Genomic DNA, 8,773 nt, shown 5'->3' with positions numbered 1-8,773 from the left:
CACAACTGTTTCTTCTTAACTCTTCATTGTTCATCCTCGATTGCTTTTCACATCCTTTTGTGGATACTTATCATACTGGCAAGTCTGGCACCATCAGAAAACTAATGGGGAGCCACCATTTTCATGGTGAAAGGAAAGAGATCTCAGTACTACACTGTCTGCCTCTAATTCCATTTCTGGTCTTGCTTCTAAAACCAGATTGATCAGCTGTGGTAACATGGTGATTGGAATACATTCAGCTAAAAAAAAAAATCAGACACGTCTGTTATGTAACTATATATAAAAACACAATCAACTCGTTTTGGAAAAAAAAAAACATCATGCATTGACCTACACTGACTTAATGATCACACTTCTGTGGACATGTCTTTGCCAAGCATTGCACTGTGTGTAGTGAGATACCACACAATTCAAGCATACAATCCCGCAGTTCTCAAGACAGTCAAGAAGATGAAATCTACATTTGGCTCTTCATGGTTCAATAATTTTAAGATATGGACATGGAAATGGTTTTACACCATTCTGGTGAATATGTTCAACAGTGCATGGTGGCACTATCTTCCTGAACTATGGGAATGTCATGGCAGAACAGTGTATGCACCTGGTGGTCTCACATTTTAACAGTTTCCCCCCCCCCCCACCCCCATTACTCAGGGGTCTAGATTTCCTACTCATTTCTACAGATTATCCTTCATTGTACATGGTTTTCAGATGCAAGTGGTTTCCGAATGGCAGTCCCCCGACATACATTTGCTCAGTTTTACTCAAGAGTGGCTCACAGGGGTTCAATTTTGATGTTATACCTTTACGGTATTCAGAAGCAATCCTGTAAAGTATCCATCCATCTCTATTAAAGCAATAGTTCATCCAGAAATGAAAGTTCCATCTTCATATATCCACCCACATTCAAAACCCACATGACTTTCTATCTTTGCACAAGAAGAAAAAAATATATATATGGGAATGGCAAGACTGCTCTTAACAATCAAAATGAGAGTGGGATGGATATTTATATTTTTAGTAAACGATATCCCTGGAATGGATATTGTATATTTTCAAGCTCAATTCACAGTTTGTCTTTGAAGCTAAACAGACTATGCGCCGTAAACTCCAGTGAGGACATAAAACAATCTGAAGATAACAGCTTGACACCAACGCCACAACAAATCATTATCCTACAAAGTTAATACACAGTTTAGAAATCAATAAACCTCATAGCTGAACTTAACTGTTCTGACATCTGCATCTTCTCACACATTCAAAGCAACAAACCACACACCTCAAAAGATCACATATATCAAAATAGTGTGTCTTATTTATACTGCTGACTGGGTGGCCATTAAAATAGCACACAATAGAGCACAACCATGCACTCTATCGAATCACGGGACCTCCCAGCCATGCCCATTCCACCTATTTATTTAGAGAGCGCCACTGCAGCAAATTGAAGGCCACTGAACACATTTGGAGTTTGATATCTCCCTTCAGCAGCTCTGACACACAGCAGGAAGGGCAGGAACCAGCTCTGCTGCACGGCACAGCTGCACCAGTCCTGACCTGGGAGGTGATGGGGAGCCATGGGTGTTTTCTGTAAAGAAGAGGCTTTCCTGTCTCTGTCTCGAGTGCAGCAGACCAACCAATGGATATATTAAAACCTTGGCACTAAATTTAAGTCAAGTCTACCTTTTTTAAAAAAAAAAGCACAATGAAGGCTAAAAAAAAAAAAGTTCACTGTATTTTTACTTTCATGATGCATGTATTGTACTCTGTAAAGGTTAAGTGAGGCCCACCTTGAATGTTTTCGGTAAACAAAATATATCAGTCAAAAGTTTAAAATACAATTGATTGCGTCACAGGAAGCTGGAATATAAGGTTTTGCTTTATTTTGGTCAATACAACAGTATCTTATTTGTTTAACACAACTGAATATACTTGATTCCTGTAATGTTAGTAATATATTCTGTATGAAATAACATTTACAGTCATCAGACAGCTTAACTGTGGTTTCATTTGTAATCGTACTACAACTACATAACAGGGTGACCACATCATGACTCAGTCTAATAATGAAATGAAAATAAATTTGCCTTTGAGATGATTTTCAGGTTCATCCTCCACAGTGGACTCAGAGCAGGACCAAACACACCTACACCTTATATACTGAATTTCAGAATTGAAACAGCATCAGAAGACTTTAATAAGACGATTGTTGTGCATTGACCCGAGTCTGTTCTGGTTTGGAATACACTATTCCAAGGCGTGTTTTTTGGGAGCTGGCCAGAAGGGCCAGGAATGTTTGACTGCTATCAATCTGAATTTACCTCAAACCAGAACAGGTTGTTACAACAGTACCTACACACAACACAGTATGAAACAATCCCCCTTTTGTTAGGTACATGTTATGAGCTACTTGTGAGAGTTTAGTCTATGTGGAAAAGTGGGGGAGGTATTAGTGTAAATTGGGGCAAACACTGAAGTTTGACACCTTTTGGGAACGGGGTGGCACACTCTAAAAAAATGCTGGGTTGTTTCAACTGTTGGGTTTCATTTTTACTTTAAATTTTTCATATTTGACCCAAAGTTGGGTTGAAACAATCCAGCATTTTTTAGAGAGTGTATGCATACACACAAATGAAAACCCTTGAAAGAGTCTGATTTATATATTCTAATTTATGCATCACTAAACTCATACCAGTAAGACTTAAGAGGCTAAAAATGAATAAAGATGTTATTATCATTACTTTTTTTTCCCATTCAAATCCTCAGACTCTTCTGTCGGACTCTGCCACGCGTTACTGTCTCTGAGATCAGAAATGTGCATGATCTGTTGAGCTTACATGTTTATCTACCTCACATTATACATTTAACTAGGCTATTAGGAGAAAGAGATAAAAAAAAAAAGAGATATCATTTCTCATTTACTATTTTCAGATATTAAACCTTGGCATTTGATAGGCTACTTACTTGGAGTAGAGACAGTGAAATCCAACAAAGTTATTCCAAAACTCACTCGTAACTCCTCAAAAAGTACAAAAAACTCCCAGGCGCGTCTGGTTAAGAGAGATGGCTCGACTGTTGTTTAGTGCTGTTTAGTCCACGGCTGTTTGGAATATTCATTTTATTCCCTCGCAGTTGCGCGCATGTGAGCTGGAATAATTCACCTCTGTCCCGTTACTCAGAGAACAACTGATGCACTGAGAGGTAGCGTTATCAGCTACTTGTGAGAGTTTAGTCTATGTGGAAAAGTGGGGGAGGTATTAGTGTAAATTGGGGCAAACACTGAAGTTTGACACCTTTTGGGAACGGGGTGGCACACTCTAAAAAAAATGCTGGGTTGTTTCAACTGTTGGGTTTCATTTTTACTTTAAATTTTTCATATTTGACCCAAAGTTGGGTTGAAACAATCCAGCATTTTTTAGAGAGTGTATGCATACACACAAATGAAAACCCTTGAAAGAGTCTGATTTATATATTCTAATTTATGCATCACTAAACTCATACCAGTAAGACTTAAGAGGCTAAAACTGAATAAAGATGTTATTATCATTACTTTTTTTCCCATTCAAATCCTCAGACTCTTCTGTCGGACTCTGCCACGCGTTACTGTCTCTGAGATCAGAAATGTGCATGATCTGTTGAGCTTACATGTTTATCTACCTCACATTATACATTTAACTAGGCTATTAGGAGAGAGAGATAAAAAAAAGAGATATCATTTCTCATTTACTATTTTCAGATATTAAACCTTGGCATTTGATAGGCTACTTACTTGGAGTAGAGACAGTGAAATCCAACAAAGTTATTCCAAAACTCACTCGTAACTCCTCAAAAAGTACAAAAAACTCCCAGGCGCGTCTGGTTAAGAGAGATGGCTCGACTGTTGTTTAGTGCTGTTTAGTCCACGGCTGTTTGGAATATTCATTTTATTCCCTCGCAGTTGCGCGCATGTGAGCTGGAATAATTCACCTCTGTCCCGTTACTCAGAGAACAACTGATGCACTGAGAGGTAGCGGCAACACTCTCTCTCACACACAGAGAGAGAGAGAGAGAGAGAGAGAGAGAGAGAGAGAGAGAGAGAGAGAGATGTGTGAGTGAGGTCACACACACACATGTCTGGTCAGCTATCCTTGTGGAAAATCTCCATAGGCGTAATGGTTTTTCTACTGTACAGACCGTATATTCTATTGCCCTACACCAACCCTACACCTAAACCTGCCCCTCACAGGAAACTTTCTGCATTTTTAGATTTTCAAAAAACATAATTCTGTGTGATTTATAAGCTTTTGTACCCATGGGGACCACAATTTAGGTCCCCACCATGACACGAGTCCCCATGAGTCTGTGTGTAGTCAGGTTTAAGTCCCCACCAGGATATATAAACCAGTACACACACACACACACACGCACGCAGCAGACATACTTTCAGAGATGGGAAGTACCGAAGCACAAATACTTCATTACTGTACTTAAGTAGATTTTTTTTTCTGGTATCAGTACTTTACTATTTATTTTTCTGACAACTTTTTACTTTCACTCCTTAAATTTTTACACAAATACCTGTACTTTCTGCTTCTTACATTTTCAAACAAGGCTTGTTACTTTAGTTTGAATCTGTATTTTTGCCATTTGATAACAAATCTGTAATAAATCATGAATTGGTTAGTCTTGACTGGCATCAAATACTCTACAATTTTATAAATGATACTGTTTTTGAGTCACGGAATGTAGTTTTAAGAGGTTTTTTTTAGGTGAGAATGTTGTTGGTTAGACTTCAAATATGTGGTTTGTTAATAAACCAAGTCCATTTAAAAATTTGCTTAGACGTTTTCGGAGATGTGAGCTCCAACGCATCAGCCTCACCTCGCCCAGATCTTCTGGAATTTGCTCTGATATCTCTACAGTGATTAAACATGAGATATCGTTCATTTTAGGTAAACCTAACGAGCAGTCTTTGGTCTCATTAATCTATTATTTGTTCCAGAGCAAATAGTATTGGCCAAGGGCTAAGTCTCATAACGTCTAATATGTCATATTTCATGTAACTTTAATGCTGTATATCAGAGCGCTGCCTTTGTACATTTGACTGAATTATTACATGTGATTATTCAATAAATAATAGTTTATATAAATGATAGTTTAATATTTAATGATATATTTAGTACTGAGAAATGGTGTGTGTGTGTGTGTGTTTGTGATGGTAATTTTAGTAACATTGTTCTGGCATTAGATGGCGACTATTTTATGAATGAATCAGCAGTCAAGACTTTTATATTGAAAGAGACTGAAACAGGGTTGTAAACAAGGAAGTTCTTTTTACTTTCACCAAAACCTTGTAAGACACAGCCAACAAATGCAGTGAGCAGCGCTGTCATCGGGAATCATCCAGATGAAAGGATAGTAATCGATAATAGGCAAAGATATCGCTATCACATTCAAACTAATGTTTAATTGTGATAATGAGATTGAGCTGAAGAATGAATTCAGAATCAGATGCAGGTAATCACACTTGCTCAGTCCATCTCTATCTCTCTCTCTCTGTGTGTATATATATATATATATTTATATATATATATATATACACACACTCTCTCACACAAGAGTGAAGGCTGACCCCCCCACCCCTTCAAGCTCTGCAGCAATGCTGGCAGCACTCATACGTCTATTTCCCCAAACACAACCTCTGGATATGACGCTGAGCACATGTACTCAACTTCTTTGGTCGACCATGACGAGGCCTGTTCTGAGTGGAACCTGTCCTGTTAAACCGCTGTATGGTCTTGGCCACCGTGCTGCAGCTCAGTTTCAGGGTCTTGGCAATCTTCTTATAGCCTACGCCATCTTTATGTAGAGCAACAATTATTTTTTTCAGATCCTCAGAGAGTTCTTTGCCATGAGGTGCCATGTTGAACTTCCAGTGACCAGTATGAGAGAGTGAGAGCGATAACACCAATTTTAACACACCTGCTCCCCATTCACACCTGAGACCTTGTAACACTAATGAATGGCATGACACCGGGAAGAGAAAATGGCTAATTAGGCCCAATTTGGACATTTTCACTTAGGGGTGTACTGACTTTTGTGGCCAGCGGTTTAGACATTAATGGCTGTGTGTTGAGTTATTTTGAGGGACAGCAAATTTACACTGTTAAGGCCTACCTATTAGTATTATTTAATTACTGTACTGTATGTCAATATTTGGATATTTAGATGATTATGCCATCATTGCCATGTATTGCCCTTTGTCCCGACCTATTCTCTACCTTTCTCTGTCTTTGATTAACAGTGCACAGAACACTCAACCAGTACCAATGTACTTACGCTATCCAAACAAGCATACTTCCGTAGAATGAAAACACTTATCACCATGTGACATTACAATCACTCTCACAAACACACACACACACACACAGACTTCTATTGCTTTTATACACAGCTAGTTCCCCCTCGAGGGAACTCACACTGCGTCGGTAACGACACTAGGGGAACCCCCTCAGCGTAGCGCGTCTGAAGCATGAATGAAACTATTCCAATATTGATTGGTGTTGCGTCATGACGCAACATGTGACGTTATAGTCGGAAGCTACAAAGGGACGCCGGCACACAACAGAGTCAGCTTTTTGCTCTTCAGCAAGCACTCTGTGTCATTGTGTGTCTTATTTGGTGTTGTTTGTCACAAGCATTAGATTATCATGGCGAGTGGACAATTTAAGCGGTGTGTTAATCCCTGCCCGAGGTTTTTAACGGGTGGGGACACACATCAGCTGTGTGTTTATTGTTTGGGAGCTCTCGAGGGAGCTGCCTGTGCGAACTGTGAAGCACTGCCGATCAGAGTGCTGCTCGCCTGCCTGGTTGTGTTCGATGAGGCCGGCCACGCTCGCGCACCCCGCGGTTCAGGTCCCGCGTCCGCCGAGGTGGCACGGCGGCTTAGATCGTGGGGCTCGCAGATGGATCTGTCAGGAGGGCTGGAGACTGCTGCGGCACATTCTCAGTCCTCATCTGACACTTCCGATGTTCTCACTCCCCGTGCAGAAGCCCGCGCCGCGGCTTCTTCCACACAGGAGGAGAACCTGATGTTTGAGCTGTCTGATTCTGAGGAAATAGACATGCTCAGCATCAAGGCGGGTGAAATTGCAGAGAGCTCGCCACTGCATTCACACGCACATGAGGAGCTGGTCGATGTGTTAACTCGTGCTGTGGCCAAGCTTAATATTAACTGGCCACAAGAAAGGCAGGAAGTGCAAGTCACAAGTAAATTGGATGAGCGCTTCCTACAGCACAGGTTTCAGCCTCAACGCCGGGGTTTACCGTTTTTTCCTGACTTACACAATGAGTTGTGTAAGTCATGGAATAAACCGTACTCTGCACGATTGTCTAACCCTCCTGTGTTTGATTATAGTAACATCTTAGGAGCCCGTGAGTACGTTACGGGACGATGCCTTGGGTGGAAGAGGCTTTAGCCAGCTACCTCTCCCCTGATGTTGCGTCGTCCCTTAAAGCCCCGGTGCTGCCCACCAAACCTTGCCGTGTTACATCATCTTTGGTGGGCATGGCTTATATGGCGGCGGGTCGTGCTGGTGCGTGCCTGCATACAATGGCGCTTATGCAGGCATACCAGGCTGATTTTTTAAAGGATTTAGATGAGGGCGAGGGACCGACTCAGGGTGATTTAGCAGAGTTGCGTAGAGCCGCAGATTTGTCTCTCCGTGTTACCAAGGAGACAGCCCGTGCTATCGGTCGCTCCATGGCAGCCATGGTTGCCACAGAGAGACATTTGTGGCTAAATTTATCAGGGATGAAGGAAAAGGACAGGGCCTTTCTCCTAGATGCCGCAGTCATCTAGGAGAATGACGCAATCAATATAGTCGTCGACAGGTTTCAGGAGGCGAAAAAGCAGTCTGTGGCTTTTAAGCAATATTTCCCTCGCCACTCTAAATCTAAAAAAGCTGCTCCAAGTGGACAGCCCCAGCCGTCATCAAGCTCCTTGTACCGGCAGGTACAAAAGGAGAGTGTCGCTTCTAGAACCCCTCGTCATGGATCTTGGCAACAGAGGTGAAGCTCTCGCCCGAAGCCCGCCGAGCCGAAGGTCGATCTGAGGACCGGTGAGGAAGGCTACGGCAAAGAGGTCCTAGGTTTCACAGGGCCTCTGAGGGTTGCCCCCCCCCCGGGGAGGAGCGATCAAGATCGTTTCCACCTCGGAACCCTTGGCAAATCGTTGTTGGAATCCCGCCGTCCAGTACGCTTCAGGCCACATCGATTTCCGGCAAACACACGCTGCAGTGTCCGCCCCGAAGGCTTGCGGCCTGTCAGTGACAGAGTCCGCACATAGAAAATCGTTTTCGATCTTTTCCTGCCGGTGTTCCGCTTCAGGGGATCGTAAACGATACTCAAGAAACACCCGAGGTCAGCCTCGAGAGGCTGATTCCCTTAGTAGATTATATCGGTGCATGGCAATGCCTTCCGAATATATCTCCATGGGTCCTGCGTACAGTAGTTAGAGGGTACAGGCTGCAGTTCGGTTACCGCCCCCCAAAGTTCAATGGGGTGGTCTGGACTGTGGTGCACCCCGAGCAGGGTCGGGTGATGGAACAGGAAGTGAAGGAGGCCATAGAAAGTGTTCCTCCGCCAGACAGGGAGTCCGGGTTCTACAGCCGGTATTTCATAGTTCCCAAGAAGGATGGGGGAATGCGTCCAATTTCAGATCTGCGGCACTTGAATCGTTCTCTGAGGAGATTCAGGTTCAAGATGCTCACTATTCCCACCATCGTGAGTCAGA

The 8,773-nt window shown here is 42.4% G+C and overlaps 1 protein-coding gene across 1 annotated transcript in view; it reads right to left on the bottom strand.

The window, feature by feature from the left end:
- LOC107554242 (lysophosphatidic acid receptor 1-A-like) overlaps positions 1 to 3,181 on the bottom strand; it is a 28,540-nt gene extending 25,359 nt beyond the window's left edge. The window contains exon 1 of the mRNA XM_016236700.1: positions 2,965 to 3,181. The gene's annotated coding sequence lies outside the window, so the exon portion shown is untranslated. The remainder of the gene's footprint in view (positions 1 to 2,964) is intronic.
- Positions 3,182 to 8,773: the final 5,592 nt, after the last annotated feature.

Source organism: Sinocyclocheilus grahami, unplaced genomic scaffold (assembly GCF_001515645.1).
Source record: "Sinocyclocheilus grahami isolate Dianchi unplaced genomic scaffold, SAMN03320097.WGS_v1.1 scaffold495.1, whole genome shotgun sequence".
Taxonomy (NCBI): domain Eukaryota; kingdom Metazoa; phylum Chordata; class Actinopteri; order Cypriniformes; family Cyprinidae; genus Sinocyclocheilus; species Sinocyclocheilus grahami.
The sequence above is the reverse complement of the archived record's forward strand: the minus strand, read 5'-3'. Positions and strand labels throughout refer to the sequence as shown.